Source organism: Protopterus annectens, chromosome 6.part0, assembly GCF_019279795.1.
Source record: "Protopterus annectens isolate FY-2018-M chromosome 6.part0, PAN1.0, whole genome shotgun sequence".
NCBI lineage: Eukaryota > Metazoa > Chordata > Ceratodontiformes > Protopteridae > Protopterus > Protopterus annectens.
This window is the reverse complement of record NC_056737.1, coordinates 798486810-798508674: the sequence shown is the minus strand read 5'-3', so window position 1 is coordinate 798508674 and position 21865 is coordinate 798486810. Positions and strand designations below refer to the sequence as shown.

Below are 21865 nucleotides of genomic sequence, written 5' to 3'. Positions count from 1 at the left end.
CAATAAGTATCCCTTTTCACAATACCTCAAGGAAAGGGTGTGCTTTTTCACTACTGAACTCCTGGCAGTCCTCTGTAACTACTTAGTCAAGCAAAGGCCACTGAATGAGCACCATCACCAAGAAGTGGTGAAATCAGGACTGCCCTGCCTTATTCCTCAAAAACTGTCTGAGCTCTACAGTATTCTTCAACTCTTCTGTCACCATTTCCACTCAAATGCTGGGAAACTGTATACCCTCTGCTAGGGCCAGTCATCTCTTGTGCTTGAAATCAAGTTTTCTAGCTAACTTGTCAGCTTCTAGCCTGTGTTATTTCAGTGGATCTCTGACACACAATGCATTAAAATACATACTACTGAGGCACATGTTGAGCAGCATGCACAACTAGTTGCAAAGATGTCAGTCTGCTGAAGATGATCTTTTAAACTAGGTTAATCTATTATGTTACAATATCTAAGATTTTTCCTGTTAAAACATACCTTCATAGATGGGTCAGATTTCTAGGTTCTTTTTGGCATGAGCATATGTGAGAACACAGCTGTTCTTCCATGTCCAACAACAAATATTCTAGGGGAATCCAATTTTCTAACAAACTTATATTTGACAGCTGCATTATTACAGTTTCTTTCTAATGATTGCCTTAAACTATCATTTCTTGCGGAAATATACAGAATTTGGAGTGCTGGACTCAAGCTCTGCTCTCCTGGACTTAACTTACATAATGAAGTAAAGGCTATACTGATTACCCAATCAAATCACAAGATACTATCCTGCATGTTTCACCACTGGTAAGGATGGTGTTCAGGGAAACCTTCTTAAACTGTCCATGGAATCATACAAATTAGAATTACTACTGCCCGTTTTATAGGTTGTGAGAGACCAAGATGTACACTTGGTGGGAAGACTAAAGGACTAGGCTAATAAATGGCTGCTTTATGTCAAGTCAACTTACTAAAAATGAGATAACCTGACATCTCAATAAGCCATATCAATTAGCAGATGGCTAGCTAATGCGTAAGCATGCAATTTCCATGGACTGTGTCAAATGGCATGCAAACAAGGTACAATGTTCAGAACAAGGCTCCTTTCCTTTATCACCTGCAGACATCTAGGATTCTATTTTGCAAAGCAGGAGGCTACAAGCCTGTCCAACCTCCTGCATTTATACAGTAATATGACAAATATTGTAATCCCAAATTCTATTTTGCAAAGCAGGAGGCTACAAGCCTGTCCAACCTCCTGCATTTATACAGTAATATGACAAATATTGTAATCCCAAATAAATTGCATAGGGTTCTTGAATCTGGGTATCTTTTGGTAGACAGATCTGTTCTTTTACTGGCAATGGCTAAGGTCAACACCTCCTGTAAAATGCATTTATGGCATGCTTTGCATCTTTCTTTTAGCATACCTCAGAGATCAGCCAAATGCTCCATGGGCAAAGTGATCAATGCTAGACTGTCTTACAACATACTGGACAAATAGTACAGTATTTTAGGCCACAAGCCCTAAACTACACCCTCTGTGGGAACAGCAAAGACAGTTTGGGAAAATGTTTACTCTGCCTCTGCTTAGCTATCCAGTGACCTGGTTACTTTATGTGATTCCCCTTTATGCTAGCTCATTCTGAGAGCTTCCTACTGTAGTAAAAAATGTATTATTAGAAATTGGAAATACTGATTCATCAGAAGATCAGAATGGCATGCACTTGCCTCTTGATTTATTAGCTAAATTTCATATTTCTCAAAAAGAAGATGTGTCCTCATCTATTGCTACAGTCTAGTCAAAACTGGAGCTGTACTAAGCATCATATAGATAACTCAGCAAATGCTGGCTAAGAATAAGCTAGCCCTGGGTATATTTAATGCTGTCTTAAATCATAACACATAATATGAACAAGGCATTTTGACTCGTTTCTAGAGTTTTATGCAATGCTGGTGACACTACAGCAGGCTGTGGTTCTTTTTCCTTTCTGCTCTCCAAGTTACCACTTCCTACTCATCCCCTTTAACTTTTGTTTACTGGCTGAAATAAATACCCCCCCCCCAAAAAAAAATGGTAACATTAAGGGGATCAATTAGACTGTAAAACATGAAGCAAACTGTCTATTGCTCTGAAACTGACAGAAAAATAACCTTACTTGTTATAACAATATGTAAAACATAGCAAGAATAACTTTTTTAAACACCAGCTAAAACTCTGTTTATTACTTTATGCATTATGAACAGTGTAAGCATTAAAACTTTAAATTGTTCTCAAAATTAATTTAAAAATTCACCTCTTAAACTTCTTGAATCCATTCCTTGAACACAACTGATTATGATCAAAGACCAGACCAATAATATATGTCTTTAAAACGTTTACTAGACAGAGCATTACAAAAATAAAATTATACGACTGGCCATTAATATTCAAAAAGTAAGCAGCACGCTGATTGGTCACCCCAACTAGCATGCCCATTATAAATCCGAGAATATACCACTAGAAAAGGTCTGGTCGCCTAGACTTTTTTCCATTAACATTTGCCATAACAATTTCACTTTCTTTCCCTTAAACAAAAAAAAAAAAAAAAAAAAAGTAAACTTGCAAAACCAGACACTTGAAACCAATATGCGAGATGGGACAGACAAAAATAAAAAAAATAATCAGGTACATTACGAAAAACTGGAGAAATGTACCTGATTATCTTTATTGTGTATGTCCCATCTCTCTCACATCTTCAAAGTGTCCCAGTATCTTTAAAAAAAAAAAAAAAAAGAAAGGCAACGGAGATCTTCCTTTCTCCGTTGCTTCCTATATACACCTGTCACACAGCACTGATGTACTGTGTAAGCATGGGAACGAAAATCCCATACTTGTGCGCAGTACATCAAAAAAAAGCTGAGGGATATCCTCGGAAAGCGGAAGACCACCATGGAGCCATCATACAATGACATTATTTAAGAAAAGTAATTTTTACTTAAATAATGTTATTGCAAAATAGCAAAATGACTGTGGTGTGGTATATTGAAGATTAACCCACAACTATCTTTGTTTAATCACTTGGGCTTAGCCCTTGTGATTAAACCACATCAAACGTGGGTAAATCTTCAATATACCACACCAATGTCATCTGTTACTGCTATAACATACGACAAGCAATGGGTAAAATACTGGTGGAGAGGTTAGCACAGCAGGTGGTTCTCACTTTCACATTTGGGTTCTCAGCTGTGTTGCCTTCTGTGTGGAGTTGGCATGTCTTCCATGTGTCTTTGGGAGTCTTTGCTAGTCACTTTACCTTTTTTACTTCCTTTTCCTGATCTGACTAAGAACCCACTTCTACTTATCTTGCATGTTAAATTAAAATACAATGCACACCAGGGCTTCTATTTTTTATATCATAAACTGACGATCCTAGGATTTCATCTAACAACTGTCTTGATGAACAAGTGATTTCTGAAAACTTTATATCTGACCCTAAGACTCATTAAAAAAAGCAAGCCAATTTAGCTATATTAAGTACCTATGAAGTGCCATCCAATTAGGGATGATGTGCTTAAGCAGTTTCACACAAGTTTCATATTACAGGGTTCATAGTGTACACAAAGCCGTTATTACACCAAATAATCTACACATGAACAATAAACTATCAATGCAAGACCAATTTAATATCTGCACAAATGCTCATTATTAGGTTCTATGAAAATTACTTTGATATTTGTTTTACTGTTAGCTTTTTATCTCACGGCTCCATTTCCTGGGTTAACAGCCAAGGAAAATTCACTTTAATGGACAGGTAGTACATTCCCAAGAATCTTTATTACACATAATAAGCAAGATATAGGTCTATCAGTACCATACTTGTTGCACAAAATTTTTGAAGATCTTGCAGATCATCAATGAGCTAGTACGTGGCCACAGTTTCTGCTCTGTAAGAGGTCATGATACATAGCAATGATGCCAGAAAAACATTCTTACAATGGAATGACTGCAACCCAGGCTTGAGAGAGGTTAGGCTTTTATACAAATTAATGAATTAAGGCTATAAAGTACACATTTCTGCCCAGATGGAGAATCTACATGAGAGGCCAAGGGCTGAGGTGGAGCTTGCTGTCTTAACTGTGAGGTACTTCTGATAGATTAAATTGGGATAGAGTACTTCCTGGGTCCAAAGAACCTGAAACCACATCACTTTTTTTTTTTAAAGCACCACAGCACTGAAAGGGTGAGTTGTTGTGTTTTCAACTCAATTCTGTATGAGGCATGAATGTAAACCTTCTGCAATGCTGACACCTACTAGTGACAAGGGGTATACAGCACACACAGTATGATCCAAGGCCATGCTTAGATCTGCAAAGCAGTGTTCACTCAACAGCCTTCACTGCATGCAAAGGAGTGCACATGCACACAGAAAACACAGAAAAGATAGTAGCAAGCCCTCACATTTGCAAGAAGCACATAAGCCACCAGAGGTGGAGCTGAAGCCAGAAAAAAACCTCCTTCATGGCATTTATCACTGACCTGTGACGGGGAAAAATTAACACCACTAGCAGCAAAGCTTGACAAATTGGCAGGCATGGGGCAGAAAAAGGATGATTAAAATAAGAGGCATGGAAACAAAGAACGATGGAAGAATATTCCCTGGTACTGGAGTGAAAAAATAAACTTAAATTAACTTCCCTTGCCTCTCTGAATTAAGTAAAACAGAAGGATTGTATACTACCTAACACTTTACTTAGACTAACCTACACTTTAAGTTTAAACTACAGTAGGTCTTCAACTCATCAATTTCAACTTGTGAGGCAGTTTTTGTCAACAGCTGTATCACAATGGAAATCACCGATGGTGGGTTTTCAATTTGTGCACCACTAGTGATTTGCTGTGTGTTAGCATTTCTCTGCAGGTATACAACTGTTAAGCTAGTATACTTAAAGTAATGGGGGGTGTGGGTTGAAGCCTCCTATATGGTGTACTGTCCCCAGGAAATAAAGGTAATTGGCTTCAGTCAAAGAACGTTTTGATTTTTTTTTTTATTTACACTACTGGCTGGAGCTACAGATAGCTGAAAATTGGGGATATGCATGGAAGCACGTCCATAACTCTTTGACATCATATAGGTTGATCTCCATGGTCAGCTTGACTATTAAGAATTCACTTGTCCACAGTTCTGAGACAGGAATGAAACAGACATAGGAATACAGCTGTGAAGATCACAGCCACCATCAGATGTAGGAGGTTCTGAGCTCAAAACCACTGCAACCCTGCCAACATACCTCTCAACCTCTTAGAGCAAGAAATCTGGACAAAGTCATAAATAATGGGGAAACAAAGGCCCAAAAATAGGGACAATTTCTAAATACTGGTCTTACAAACTTAAGTTGACAGAATAGCAGTTTTAGAATTAGCACGAATATTCTGAAGGGTTTGAGGCCTGAAACTCAAATGTTCATTATATTCCGACTTGAATCCTCAATGATTTGCCAATGCTCTGCTAGAAAACCACAATTCTATGAGACACAGACCAAAAATATGAGGTAAAAATCTGGACAGTTGAAAGGTATGCCTACCAATCTATCAAGCTACAACTTTCCAGGCCCTCTGCTGTAAGAATGATAGCCAATAATGAGTGCCTAATGTGCAATGACACCATTCTGCTGGAATAGAACTAAAGATGTATTTTATCTGTTCAATAACATTCCTGGTGTCTGCAACTATGGAACAGTCCAAGCAAGGAACACTACACATGAAGTCCTCGACAGGGCCACCAACATTATTCTGTCCATGTACTGGAATATACAAAATGCTTCCGCCTGCAGGACCTGCACAGTGGCTAGCACCTTAATAAACACTCAGTGTAGAAGAGACACAAAATGCAACACTTCTGTCTTGAAAGTGAAGCCCTCCCATAGCAAATGGAAAGAATGCAGTTAAGTATACATGCGCTTACCACAGTAGCAGATCTTTGTAACAGCAAAAAGTACAGTTGTGTACACTTACCATAAATGTAGATGTTCGAGTGTATTCACTGTTGCAGTCACCACATTTGGGTTATCTGCTGCAGTAGCCCTCAGTTGGCCTGATTATCAAAGTCTTGGGACCTGCGTCTGTTGCTGTCTCATCTTCCATGACGTCAGGTAGTCAGGGGTATAAAGCATGCAGCCGACGCCATTACATCAGTTTTTCTTGCCCCAGATCTCAGGTGCCCCCCTAATGGGAAGCAATTAAATATATATATGTACAAGGTTATACCTCCAACAAAAAAGCAAATACACTAAATAGCTTTTAAGCATGGTAAAGGAGAATAGAGGTATATTCAAAAGAAGACAGGGGGCTGGAGGGAGGGTAACCAGGACTGCAACAGTGAATACACTCGAACATATACATTTATGGTAAGTGCACACAACTGTACTATGTTCTTCATGTTTTACTGTTGCAGTCATCACACTTGGGTAGATTCCCAAAGCTAAGGATGGGAGGAGGAATTTAGATAGCATTATGACCAGCTATAAGGCCCTGCAAGACTGCAGTGGCAAAGCCAGCTCTGGATTTAGAGAAAATTAATGCTTGGTGAAAGTATGTACATAAATCCAGGTAGCAGCTTCTAGGATGTCCCTGGTAGGGACAACCTCTGCGAAAGGCTATAGAGGTAGATGCAGCCCTGGTTGAATATGGTCTAATCCCCTGTGGGACTGGTTTTCCATGGTGCTTATAGCAGAAATGAATGCAATGGCCTATCCATTTAGAAATGGTTTGCTTTAAAATAGCCTTCCCCTCTGCCCCTGCAGCAAATGCCACCAGCAGTTGTTTAGATTTCCTTTGAGGTTTAGTCCTGTCCAAGTAAAATCTAAGTTGTCTGTGCACATCTAAAGAGTGCAGTATTCTTTCCCCTTTGTTCTGTGGATTAGAAAAGAAGGTTGGCAAATGAATGAACTGATTAAGAGCCACACTGGATACTATCTTGGGCATGAAGGAGGGGTTGGTCCTGAGGGACACCCTGTCCGCATGAAAGATGATGAAAGGCTCCACTGCCATAAGGGCCTGTAATTCAGATACACTTCTTGTTGAAGTGATTGCTAAAAGGAAAGCTGGTTTCCAAGAAAGGAATTTTAACTCTGCACTTGCAGCTGGCTCAAAAGGAGGAAGAGTGAGTTTTTCCAATACAAAGTTAAGGTCCCAGGCTGGAGTTGGGGCTCTCCTGGGTGGTCTTAAGTTTTTGGCCCCACTGAGGAATTGCTTGAGCAGTGGATGAGAGAAGAGGGGTGATTCTGCGTTGTAATGAGCTGAAATGGCTGACACAAGAATTTTGATGGAGCAAAAATACCTAAGAATGGGATCCCAAAGATCCCCAAGAAACCACATTGTCCTTTACTTCTCATCCCAGCTCTTGCCTGCAAAGTACTCTCTTCTGTACTTCCTCTGTGTCCACTAGAGGGCACCCTAACCTTGCAACAATATTCTACCTGAATCTCTCTCTCCCTGTACCTTACTCTTACCTACTATTCCTGCTGATAATAACATTGCTTCTAAACCTTTCCTCTTCTCTCCCACTTGTATATTTTTTTATTAAAGTCTCAGTTTGAACATAACCCAACCCTTTTGTCACTTCTTTCACCCACCTTCACGTACCTTAAATTAGCTGCTTTCCTGATTGTTTTCTGACTGTTGTCCTTCCTTTGTCTGTCCTTTGTCTGTACCGGCTCCGTTCGCCCTGCGGGCTCACTCCGCTCCCCTACCCCCAATTACCACCCACCCCCAGTGGTCCTAAACTTATACTTCCTTAACCACTCCCACTATTTGTTTTCCTCCAATCACGCTTACACCCTTCCCCTATACCACTTATAACCATCCACCTGCCACACCTACTTTCACAATTATAATCCATCTCCTGTTCTCATTATTTCTTCATCTTCCCAAATTAACTCATTGTTACTCTCCTGTCACTATGCCTACTCTAATATCATCAAATTCAAAACAACTTCTCACATTCTCAATTCTCCCTTTCCTTATTGTACCCTACTTTCTAACTTCCTATGAACACTATAGCCTCTCAGAAGCTAATACTCTCTCCAAACACATAACTTTAACTACCATAAATTCATCTCATCACTGTTTTAACTTCACATTTTCTCCCAGCTACCTCGCTACAAAATTTCATAGAAAGATTGACATTACCTTCTGCCATCAAAAAGACAGAAAATCACTACTCATTTCCCCTAAACCCTCTGACTGGTTAAAAAGATTAATCCTCTCTCTGCTAGCAGGTGACATTCAACCCAACCCAGGCCCAAACACCACAACTGCAAACCCACTTTGCACTCTCTCCTCTAACTCAAAAAAACTAACCAAACCCTCAAAGTCTCTAATGATAGCTCACCTTAACATCCGCAGTATTAAAAATAAAATTGCCCCCCTTCATGCACTACTTGATGTACACTCATTCGACATCCTTTGCTTGACTTAAACCTGGCTTAAACCAGTAATTCAGGAAAAAGAGATTATTCCCCCTGGCTACAACATCCATCGACTTGACCGCACTATAAAAAAAGGTGGTGGGGTAGCAATCCTCTAAATCAGGGATTCAAATCACTGCCATACAGGATAAACCTCCCTCCAAAAGTAATGCTGAAATCCTTATATCCAAACTCCAAATTAATGCCTACAAATCCATCTATAAAATCTGCATATACCTGCCCCCAGGCAACAACAATAGTACCTTAGAAGAAATCCTTAGCTGGCTGGCCAGACACTTTCCACAATAATTAATAGTCCTTGGAAATGTCAATTTAGACTGGAATACCTGCTCTTCAGCTAACCCTTCCACCCTCTTAAATCTTCATGGTTTCTCACAAACTATTCTCTCCCCTACCAGAACAAATAAACCTAGCAACAAAGAAAGCATTTTAGACTGGATTCTGATAAATAGCCACCACCAAACATATACAGTAGGTACACTGCCTGATGATATAAGTGACCATGCCCTTACTTACCTAATTAGACATAAAACTGATACCCCTAATTTAACAAAATACAAAATAGTTAGAACAAACAAAACTTTTAACCCTGATAGATTTGAAGCAGAACTTAGGTCCTGCAGTTGGTCTCCTCTTAAACACCTCCCACTGGATGATGCTGTGACATATTTTAACTCTAAATTCTTATCTATTCTTGACGCACATGCTCCCACAAGGTGCATCAGACTTTCCTCAAGTCGCCTCTTGGCTAACAAAGGACACAAGGCAAAAGATTATTTTGAAAAATAAACTCTGGTCCAAATACCACAGTACTAAACATCCCACTGACCAACTCAACTTTAGAAAAATAAGAAACATTACAAAAAAAGCAGTAATTCTGGATAAAAGAAACTACTACTGCCATTTGCAAAAGGCTAACCTGCATAACCCACAAATGTTCTGGGCGGGAATAAATAATCTCATGAAGCCGGGCCAATCGGACACTCCAAGCCCAGCAGGCACCTCCCAAGATAACCCCAAACAGACTGCCAATGCCTTTAACACCTTCTTTACTGAAACTGTCCATTCTCTTTCCAATCAACTCTCCCCTGATATCTCCTCTGTCTTTCCTCCTCCTCTAACACTTCCATTCCCACATTTCACCTTCAACCTGTTCCCTCTGCACTCATTTGTTCTCTGCTACATAAACGTAAGCCATCCTCTCCATCTGCTGACCATCTACCTGCTCTATATCTAAAAGTTGCTGCTAATGCACTGACCTATCCCATCACCATCCTGATTAACAGAACCCACTGAAGAAGGCTACATTCCTTCTCTCTGGAAAATATCTCATATTATTCCCCTTCAGAAAGGAGGAAAATCAACTGAATTCTCTACTGCCGACCCATAGCCTTGCTCTTTCCTCTTGCTAAAATCATGGAAAAATGTGTCCAGAAGCAACTTCTGAAACACCTGTTAACTAACAATCTGCTAGCTAATTGTCAACATGGTTTTAGACCCTACCATAGTCCCACCTCTGCCCTCCTCTCCTTCACAGACTGCATCAATAAAAATAGGAACAATAATACCCTTAGCTCTGCTATATTTATTGACATATCCAAAGCCTTTGATATGGTCAATCACAAAATATTGTTACACTTACTTAAATCATTTGCACTTGACACAAGCTCAATTAAATGGTTCCACTCTTACCTGCACAACAGAAAACAGGCAGTGAGGTGGCAAAATAACTTATCCAACCACCTCCCCATTACTCTAGGAGTCCCCCAGGGCTCAATTCTTGGCCCTCTTCTCTTTTCAATTTTCATTAATGATCTTCATTACTTATATTTCTCCTGCCACCTGTATACAATATGCAGATAATTCTACTTTAATCTGTTCTGCCTCATCCCCCTCTGTACTGCACTCTCTCACCCAAAAGACTTTTGAAACCGTAGAAATTTGGTTCCTCAAACGATGCTTAATCTTGAACCCCCCCAAAAAAACAAATTATTACTTTTCTCACCAACCCGAAAATCCTCTCCACTGAATTTCTGTGTCACATCAAATAATGGCACGAACATATCACCCGATCCAACTACCAAACTCCTCGGAGTTGAAATAGACAACAATCTGACCTTTGACACACACATCAGCAATACTATAAAATGAGTTAACAGAAAACTAGGCTCCCTCTATAGAATTAAACCATTCCTTACTCCACTCGCCAGAACTTCCATTGCTCAGACCCATCTTATCCCCACTCTCCTTTATGCCTCCCGCATCTACACTTCAGTGTCCAAAGCTAACCTCAGCAAACTGTCTGCTGCCTACAACAAGATTGCCAGATTTGCCACTAATTCTACTTTTAGAACTCATCACTGCCAAAACTTAAGGCAACTACGATGGCTCGAACTACAAAACCTAATTCTATTTCACCAGCTCTCCTTAGCCCACAAAATCCTTTACAAACCCACAAACACTCCCATTCTCACTTCACTTATCACTCCTTACTGCAATCTTAAAAGCCTTCGTTCCTCCGACAAACTACTTATATCGACTAGTAAACCCAATAACTCAGCTGGCAAATCCTTGTTCTCCAACACAGTAGGAAAAACCTGGAACACTCTTCCTCACAATCTCACAGCAATCTCCTCTCTTCCCTGCTTCAAATCCCAACTCAAAACACACCTCAAAACCCACTGCTCTGCCCCTGTAGCAACCCTGACTAGTCTACCTTGGATATCTAGGTACTCTCAACTTTTCTGCTGTAAATAACTAGCTTTCCTCGTGTATCTAGGTACTCGCAAATTTATTTCTTTTTTTTTTAGATTTAAGAAACTCAAAAAACATACACTCTCTATTTCTCAACAACTTTTTACTTAATATCTAATGATTTTTGACATATATATTATAACTATGCTTAATGTTTTACCTGTTATTACAAATACTTGCATGTGGAGCTTTTCTCCCCGGGCCTCTGCTGAAAATGGACATATATCCAGTTGGACTAGCCTGGTCAACAAATGTAAAATAAAATAAAATAAAAAAAGAAAGGCCCTTGTGAAGCATTTCAGTTAAATATTGAAGAATCTGAGGTAAATTGGACGCTGCTGTGCCCATCCCTTGAGTTTGGTTCCAGGTACATAATCTTTTCCATTTTTCAGTATAAGATTTTCTAGTACTAGGCTTCCTTGCCTCCAAAATGACATCCAACACTTGTTTACTGAGGGATGGTAACGGAGAGATTAGGTAATTAGCCAGGCTGCGTGGTTCAGGGTTTGAAGCTGAGGGTGCAGAATCTGGCTCTCCTGCTGTGACAGCAGGGTAGGGGTCTGAGGCAGGTGCCATGGAGCCAGCAGTGACACACTGCACAAGAGGGGGTACCAGTGTTGGCGTGGCCAGTCTGGTGCAATCAGTATTGTCCTTGGTTTGTCCTGTTTGATCTTTAGTAGTACTTTGAAGAGGACAGGCAGAGGGGGTAAGGCATACACTGATAGATTTTTCCAGCTGAAAGACAGAGCATCCACTTTCCAAGCTGGTTTGTGGGGAGTCCTTGTGCAGAATTTGTCCAACTGGTAGTTCTAGGGGGAGGCAAACAGGTCTATATCTGGGCTCCCCCCATTTGTTTATCAACATGCTGAAAGTCTTTGGTTCCAGTTTCCACTCGTGAGGATCATTGAGATTTCTGCTTAGTTCATCTGTCAATGTATTTAGCTTTCCTGGCAGGAATTGAGCCTGTAGATGCACTTGGTAGCTCAAGGCTGTGTTCTACAGAGCCATGGCGAGTCTGCAGAGGGGGTATGAATGGGTACCCCCCTGCTTGTTTATGTACCACATAACAGTGGTGTTGTCTGTCTTTACCATTAATTGTCCTGGAAGAATGTGATCCTTGAAGGCTGTCAAAGCATTTGGTACAGCTAACATTTCTTTTTTGATTGATATGCAGGTGCATTTGCCCTGAATGCACTTCCCTGCCAGGTGAGCCCCCCATGCATAGTCTGATGCATCTGTTGTTAGGGTTTGGGCAGCAGGGGGTAGAGTGAATGGTAGACCTTTGTTTTGGTGGCAGGCCTCTGCTCACCAAAGGAACTCTAACTGTAGGCAAGGAATGGTAGGAATCATTGCTTCTAGATCCTGAGAATGTTGACACCATAGGCTTTTTAGATACCCTTGCAGTTTCCTCATATATAGTTTTGCATATGGAATTAGTAGAATGCAGAAGACCATGAACCCCAAGGCTTGCAGTATTTGCCTTGCAGATAGCAGGGTTTTTGTGGCCATTAGTTTGAAGTTGTCAAATGAATTTGTTTCTCTGGCGTGAGGAAAGCCACCTGGGAAGTTGTGTTCAAGCTTGCTCCCAGGAATATAAATTGCTGACAGGGTACCAGATGTGATTTCTTTTTGTTTATGGTGTACCCCAGACAAGTTAGCACCTTTTGTACAAATGCTAGATGATTCAAAAGTATGTCCTGGTTTTCTGCCTGAATTAGACAATCGTCCAGGTATGGGTATATTTGAATATTTCTTTGCCTGCAAAATGCAATGACTGGAGCTAGGCACTTTGTGAATACCCTGGGCGCAGTAGGTAAGCCAAAGGGCAGTGCAGAGAACTGATAGTGCATGTAGCCTGCTTTGAAGCGTAGGTATCTTCTGCAAGATTCCCTGATTGGGATGTGCAGGTAGGCTTCCTTTAAATCCAGTGTTGTCAACCAGGCATCCTTGCCTTGCATGGGAAGCAAGTGGTGAAGAAGTTAGCATCTTGAATTTTGAAATCACCAAAAAGGTGTTTAGGATAGAAAGGTCCAGGATAGGATGCCATGAGTTGTCTTTTCTGGGTACCAGGAAAAGTCCTGAGTAGAAACATTGTCCCTTTTCCTCTTCTGGTACAGTTTGAATAGCCTTTAATCTTGAGAGAGAGTACTTGCTTTTGAGCCTCTGCCCACTGATTTGGGGGTAGATCTGGCCAACCTTTTGGGGTTGGCAACATGTGGAAGTGAAATCTGTATCCTCGGGAAATTATATTTAAAACCCATTTGTCCTGGGTAATGAATTCCCAGTTTTTTGCTTGCAGAGCAATCTTTCCCCCTAAAGGGGCAGTCAGTTGAGAAGTGCTTGGAAGTTTTAAAGTTAAGTCATTGAGACAGCTTACCACAGGGGGGAGTCTTACTACTCCCTGATTTGGAAGCGAGGGCCCACCACTGCTTAGTCCTGTGAGTACCCTGGGACTGAAGCCTGGATGTTCTGCTGGTTATGGGTTTGAACTGAAAAGGCCTGGAAAAGGCAAGAAAGGACCAATTCTTAGAGGGCCAATGCCTACTAAATCTTGGAGGCTGTATTTGTAGGAAATCTAACAGTTTGCATAGATTTAGCTTTTCCTCCATCTTTTTAAGAACAACTTCTACTTTGTTGCCAAACAGGTGGTCCTGATTTAAGGGAGCATCCAGCACTTTAGTTTTAACATGATCTGGCAAAGATTGCTCCTTAAGCCAAGCATGCCTTCTAAGTACAGACCCAGTGACAGCAGCCCTGCAAGATGCCTCTAGTGAATCAGAAAACCACATTGCAAAGTATGTTTTCCAGCCTCTTCAGCAGAATGCATTACATCCTGTAAACCCTTATTTTCAGCACAGTCAGGAATCAACATCATTTTCTGTTTAAGCAATCCAATAATATGCTGCTGATACTTTAACACATGCAACTGGCAATTTAAGGCCCTGATGGCCAAGGCTGCAAAGGTGTATACCTTCTTACCCCATCTATCCAGGGCCCTGAAATCTCTATCAGAGGGGGTAGGATTTTTGGCAGTAGTAGCTTTAATGCCCTTGGGTCTCTGTGAAATGGTCTCAGGATCCGCAGTAGGATTTTTAAAAAGGAACTTGTGAGAGTCAGGAACCCTGTAATATCTATCAGGTTTTCTGGGAGCAGGAGGTAGAGTCAGGGGCCAAGCTAGATTCCGAAAAGGCATCATCAATGTCTAACACAGGAGGGATAGCTAAAGGCATGATTAAGAAATCCCTAAGCCTCTTTTTAGAATCAGAGTAATCCTGGCTTTCCCAGCAAAAATTCTCCCCAAGAGTATGCAAGGTTTCACCAAAAGAAAAATCCTCTGGGGGAGAAGCAGAGGGAAGAGAGTCCTCTGCATCAGAATCCTCATAGGTAGATGAGGGTAAATCCTGGTCATCAGAGAAAACAAATTTCAGAATCCTGGTCAGAGGTATCAAAAGCAAATTCAGTCCCAGGTCTCTTAGAGGGGGAAGGTTGGCTTCCCCTGATTAATGTAATAAGGTCTTCAGCCATTCTTATCATTTGTTTTTTAGGCATAGAGGCCTGCCCATGTGGTCTGGGCGTCAGTTTTCTAGGCATGGTTCGAGTTCTAGGCCTTGAAGAAGAAGATGGCGTCAGTTTAATATGCAACACAGTACGCCTGAATACACCTGCACAGCGGCTCCGGACCAATCCAAGGTAGAGACATCTGCAGGTTCCACAGTTGAAGCATCTCGCAGCATACCGGACTCCGAATGGGTGCCAGTAGAGGCCTACAAACCTGAAGTAGCAGGTATCAGGGGCTGCGAAAGCGCCCGTGTACAAGCGAACTGGCGACTAGCTTAAGAGAAGTGTCGGCGGCAGCTTTGGACCTAGGTGGCCTGTCTCTGTCTTAATTTTTGCGTTTTTCGGAATGTCGGTAGTCGGGTGGCTTACCGAAGACATATCTGGTAATTGAACAGAGTATCAAAATATTTAGAAGCAAAAATATACCGACGACGAACAGTTCGTGGTTTAAATAAGGCACAAAACCAATAGCGAGGTATGTCGTGGTCAGGGCCTAGGCAAGGAATACAGTACGAATGAAAATCTTTATGAGGTATCTGCTTTCCACAAGAAATACAATTATTGACTTTTACTAACATTGGTTTAGAGCAAGAAAAAGTATCTCCAACGGGGTACTTAGCTTTAGTTGAAGACTTCGGTTCTGAAACTCGAAAACAAAAATTTCAGGAGTCGGCCAACTGGCATTTACGAACTGCTTCTGCTTCGGGCACTGCACAGCAAGAAAGACTGGGGTAATGGCGTTGGCTGCATGCTTTATACCCCTGACTACATGACGTCACGGAAGATGAGACAACAACCGACGCAGGACCCAAGACTTTGATAATCAGGCCGACTGAGGGCTACTGCAGGCAGATAACCCAAATGTGATTACTGCAACAGTGAAACGCAAAGAACATCATAAGTTTTCAGCTTGTCACCCTTGTACAACTCACCCTGTGCTTTTTGTCCTTATGAAGATTAACGCTGGCCTCTTGCCAGAACACAGACTGATGTGAGAGACACAGGGAACTTGTGAATACATCGTCCTTAGAATAACAATGTATTACTATAACATGAAAAGCCAAGTGTCTAGTACTCAAACAAAACAATGTAATAAAACTACACATTATGGGTATGGAGGGAGAAAGGCTTAACTGTTTTTAAGGAGGAACCAATGTACCAAACTTGTAAGGCAAACTTCACAATATTCTTTGGGTATGATCACTCTAAATTCAAATCACAACCTCTCAGATTTACATTGTCACTTTTGAGATGTAAGCATTAACATGATGCCCTGCATCACAGCAATGCTAAAACCTGCCCTGCCTGTGAGTTCCATGAATTATGTATCTAACTTGCAATTGTATGTACAAGTCTCCACATTATACCATACAAATGCATCTGAAATGTCTACATCAAAAACATTTCGTTAATAAAACTTGTGATTGTCCTACTTGAATGAGCCCTCCATGTGTCTTGTATTTCATACACTCATCGTCAACGCAACAGGTCAAACAATTAGATTTAGCATACTTACTGACTGGTATCGTTTCCTTTCTTGAATGGTGTAAAAAAGAAAACTAATCAGTTTTCTGAATCCATTAATTCTCCCACCATAACCTAAACTGAGTACATTCAGAACTACACACAATATTCTCTGTCATTCTAGTACCCTGGGTAAAAAAAAAAAAAAAAAAAATTCTAAAATGAATAGTCTAACACCTAATATTACAATTCTGACACAAAATATTTCTCTTCATTGACATATACATAGTGTGAAATACCAAGGAAAGTGGACTGCATATTAAATCTTGCAGCGTGAAATCCTTCTGACATGTGAAAACAATGCGAAAATGTTTTTAGTGATTTGTATGTCAACTCCACTGATTTTTGTTGGTTCAAGGGAGGCAAAGTTACCTTGCCCAACAAAGTTTAAAATCAAGTGGAAATGCATGACTGTCCTTGGAAGTTTTAAATTAAGGCCCTCCTTCAGGAAGACCTTAAATGTACTGCTGTGTAGGAGATGGCTGGTGCACACAGATAACAGAAAAAACATGAATGTTAGTTGATAATTAAGCCAGTTTAGCTCTAGATGGTCTAATAACCTTCAAATCACACCATATAAAGGACTGGAACACTGACATATTTCAAGCCTTTCACTTTGGTGCAATATTTTTTTCATATCAGGTCTTTTAGCTTCCTTTTAATATATTAAAATCTTGAGAAGTTGTTACTATTCGAAACTAAAATTATCCCTTCAAGTTTGTCTGAGATCTGAGAATGAAATGTAGCACCCTTCCTTGTAGTTCTGTCACTCAATGACTTCTGTACTATGCAATAGAAATCATGCTCATTAAAAGAGAATATCCTGGTTATCTTGGTCAATAAGGAGCTATCAAAAACAGATGGTCTTTGTCCTGTTTTGATTATAGCAGTGCCTTGTCAAAAAAGGAAAATCATACACTGAGCTTCAAGTCTACAGAAGGGAGAAAACTATCTTCCAAATTGAAAACTACACAAAAAGAGAGACAGCTAAAAGTACAGTTGTGTATACTTACCATAAATGTAGATGTTAGAGTGTATTCACTGTTGCAGTCATTACATTTGGGTAATCTGCTGGCAGGTTGCCCTCAGTCGGCCTGATTAACAAAGTCTTGGGTCCTGCGTCGGTTGCTGTCACTTCTTCCATGACGTCAGGTCGTCAGGGGTATAAAACATGCAGCCAACGCCATTACATCAGTTTTTCTTGCCCCAGATGTCAGGTGCCCCCCTAATGGGAAGCAATTAAACATAAAAGCACAAAGATATACCTCCAACAAAAAAGCAAATACACCAAAAAGGCTTTTAAGCATAGTAAAGGAAAAAAGAGGTATAGCCAAAAGAAGTTAGGGGGCTGGAGGGAGGGTAACCAGGACTGCAACAGTGAATACACTCGAACATCTACATTTATGACAAGTGTCCACAACTGTACTATGTTCTTCGTGTTTCACTGTTGCAGTCATTACATTTGGGTAGAATCCCAAAGCTATGGTTGGGAGGATGGATTTATACAGCATTAGGAGCAGCTATAAGGCCCTGCAGGACAGCAGTGACAAAGCAAGCTCTGGATTTAGAGAAGAGAGGTAAATGTTAATGTTTGGTGAACGTATGAACTGAGCTCCAGGTAGCAGCTTCTAGAATGTCTCTGGTAGGAACCCCTCTGAGAAAGGCTGCAGAAGTAGATGCAGCCCTGGTGGAATAAGATCTGATCCCCTTGGGGACAGGTTTACCATGGTGCATATAGCAGAAACAAATACAATGGCTTATCCATTAGGAAATAGTCTGCTTTGAAATAGTCCCCCCGCAGCAAATGGCACCAACAGTTCAGATTTTCTTAGAGATTTTGTCCTGTTTAAGTAGAATCTTAGTTGTCTGTGTACATCCAATGAATGCAGAATCCGCTCACCCTTGTTCTGTGGATTTGGGAAGAAAGTTGGCAGATGAATGGTCTGATTAAGAGCCACACACTGGATAGCACCTTAGGCATAAAGGATGGATTGCTCCTGAGAGCCACCCTGTCCGGGTAAAAAAATAATGAAAGGCTCTACTGCCATAAGAGCCTGTAGTTCTGAAATCCTTCTAGCTGAAGTGACTGCTAAAAGAAAAGCTGTTTTCAAGAGAGAAATTTTAGGTGCACAGTAGCAGCTAGCTCAAAAGGAGGTAGAGTGAGTCTTTCCAAAACAAAATTGAGGTCCCATGCAGGAGTTGGTGCTCTCCTGGGAGGTCTTAAATGTTTGGCCCCACTGAGATACTGCTTTAGCAGAGGATGAGAAAAGAGGGGAGGCTCTGTGTTGTAATGAGCTGAAATGGCAGAGGCATGGAATTTTTATGGAAGAAAAAGATAGGCCCTTGTAAAGCATCTCAGTTAAATATTTCAGAATCTGAAGAATATTGGGCATTGCTGTGCTTATTCCTTGTGCTTGGTTCCAGGCACAGAATCTTTTCCATTTGTCAGCAAAAGATTTTCTAGTACTAGGCCTTCTAGCCTCCAAAATGACATCCATCACAGGTTTGCTGAGAGATGTAAAGGGTGAAATTAGTTGATTAGCCACGCTGCAAGATTGAAAGTTTGGAGCCGAGTGTGCAGTATTTGGTAGTTCTGCTGAGACAGTAGGTAAGGTGTTTGAGGCAGGTGCTACGGAGGAAGGTGCGACACATTGCGCAGGAGAGGGTACCAGTGCTGGCGAGGCCAGTCTGGAGCAATCAGAATCATTTTTGGTTTCTCCTATTTGACTTTTAGTAGGACTTTGGAGAGCAGAGGCAGAGGGGGAAAGGCATAGAATGATAGGCTTTTCCAGTTGAAGGACAGAGCATCCACTTTCCAAGCTTTTTTGTGATGAATTCTTGTGCAGAATTTGTCCAACTGATAGTTTTGGGGTGAGGCAAAAAGATCAATGTCCGGGCTCCCCCATTTGCGTGTCAACATGCTGAAAATTTGTGGTTCCAGTTTCCATTCGTGTGGGTCCAAATGATTTCTGCGTAGTTCGTCTGCCAGAGTATTTTGCTTTCCTGGCAGGAATTGAGCTTGTAGTTGTATTTGATAAGTCAAGGCCGTGTTCCACAATGCCATGGCTAGTCTGCAAAGGGGGTTAGAATGTGTACCCCCCTGCTTGTTTATGTACCACGACTGTGGTGTTGTCTGTCTTTATCAGTTGTTGTCCTGGATGAAGGTAGTCCTTGAAGGCTGTCAGAGCATTCTGTACAGCTAGCATCTCTTTCTGATCGATATGTAGGTGCATTGGATTTGGGTTCCATTTGCCCTGAATGCATCTCCCTGACAGATGCCCCCCCCCCAAGCATAGTCTGATGTGTCTGTAGTCAGGGTTTGGGCGGTAGGGGGTGGAGTGAATGACAGTCCCCTGTTTTGGTGGCAGGCCTCTGCCCACCATAGGAACTTTAGTTGCAGGCAAGGTATGATAGGAATCATTGTTTCCAGGCTGTGACAATGTTGACTCCAATAATCTTTTTAGGTACCACTGAAGTTTCCTCATATGCAGTCTTGCATATGGAATTAGAAGAATGCAGGAGGCCATGAACCCCAAGGCCTGCAGAATTTGTCTTGCAGATAGATGGGTTTTTGTGGCCACCTGTTTGAAGTAAGTCATCAATTGAATTTGCTTTTCTGGCGTAAGGTAAGTCATCTGGGCAGTTGTACTCAAGCTTGCACTCAGGAATGTAATTTTTTGAGAGGGTACCAGTTGTGACTTCTTTTCATTTATGGTGTACCCTAGACAAGTTAGAACCCTTTTTACAAACGTCAGATGTTTTAGAAACGTGTCCTTGTTTTCTGCCTGAATTAGACAATCGTCCAGGTATTGATAAATTTGTTTATTTATTTGCCTGCAAAATGCAATTACTGGTGCCAGGCACTTTGTGAAGACCCTGGGCGCAGTAGATAAGCCAAAGGGCAGTGCAGAGAACTGGTAATGCAAGTAGCCTGCTTTGAAACAGAGGCATCTTCTGCAAGATTCCCTGATTGGGATATGCAGGTAAGCCTCTTTTAAGTCTACAGTTAACAACCAGGCATATTTGCCTAGCATAGGTAGTAACTGTTGAAGAGTTAGCATCTTGAATTTTGGAATGTCCAGAAATGTATTTAGAATGGATAAATCCAGAAATGGACGCCATGGGTTGTCTTTTCTGGGTACCAGGAAAAGTCTTGAATAAAAACCTTGTCCCTTTTCCTTTTCTGGTACTGGCTGAATAGCCCCCATATTCATGAGGGACATAACTTGCTTCTGAGCCTCTGCCCACTGATTTGGAGGCAAATATGGCCATCCGTTAGGGATTGGCAACGTGTGGAAATGAAATCTGTATCCCTGGGATACTATATTTAAAACCCATTTGTCCCGGGTAATCAGTTGCCAGTTTTGTGCATGAAGTGCCAGTTTTCCCCCCAAAGGAACGGCCAAAAGATAAGTGCTTGGTGATTGCAGTGGAAAGTCATTGAGACTGTTTACCATAGGGAGGTTGCCTTGTTGCTTCCAGATTTGGAGGCGGAGGCACCCCATTGCTTTGTTCTACAGGTTCCTTGCGACTGAAACCTGGTGCCTTTGGAATGTCTGGATTTGACCTGAGCGGCTCTTGTGGGTACTGGAAAGGACCAGTTCTTAGTAGGCCAGTGCCTGCTAAATCTGGGTGGCTGCACTTGTAAGAAATCTTTCACAGTTTGCATAGATTTAGCCTTATCTTCCATCTTTTTCAAAACTTCTTCAGCCTTATTACCAAAGAGACTGTCCTGTTGTAAAGGAGCATCCAATAATTTTGCTTTAACATGGTCAGGCAGACTTTGCTAATTGAGCCAAGCATGCCTTCTTATCACAGATCCAGTTACAGCAGCCCTGCAAGAGGCCTCCAAGGAATCAAAACCACATTGCAAAGTATGTTTTCCAACTTGTTCAGCTGAATGTAATAAATCCTGCAACTCTATTTTCCACACAGTCAGAAATCAACATCATTTCCTGTTTAAGTAAACCCATGACATGCTGTTGATATTTAATCATATGAAATTGACAGTTTAAAGCCCTGATTGCCAAGGTTTCAGACGTGTAAACCTTCTTACCCCATCTATCCAGTGCCCTGGAATCTGTCAAAAGGAGTAGGATTTTTAGCAGTAGGCGCCTTAATGCCCTTGAGACCCTGAGAAATGGTTTCAGGGTCAGTAGTAGGGTTTTTGAAAAGGAATTTGTGGGAGTCAGGAACCCTGTAGTATCTGTCTGGCTTGCTAGGAGCCGGAGGCAGGGAACCAGGAGTCGTACTGGATTCTGAAAAAACATCATCAAAAATGTCTAGAACAGGAGGTATAGCCCAAAGGCCTACGCTGAGGAAGAAGAAAATCCCCAAGTCTCTTTTTAGATTCAGAGAAATCCTGACTCTCCCAGTGGAAGTGTTCCCTTAAGGTATGCAAAGTTTCTCTAAAACAGAAATCCTCAGGGGGAGAAGCAGAAGGGATGGAGTCTTCTGCATCAGAGTCCTCAAAAGTGGGTATAAATCCTGATCAGAAGAGGAATCAGAAGAAATAGAAACCTGATCTGAAGATTCATAGTCAGTGTCTTGCCTAGGCCTCTTAGCAGGAGGGGGATGGGTA

General features: G+C 41.3%; 1 protein-coding gene across 10 annotated transcripts in view; it reads right to left on the bottom strand.

The window, feature by feature from the left end:
• PPM1A (protein phosphatase, Mg2+/Mn2+ dependent 1A) overlaps positions 1 to 21865 on the bottom strand; it is a 1336273-nt gene that overhangs the window by 425389 nt on the left and 889019 nt on the right. The gene's annotated exons all lie outside the window — the stretch shown is intronic.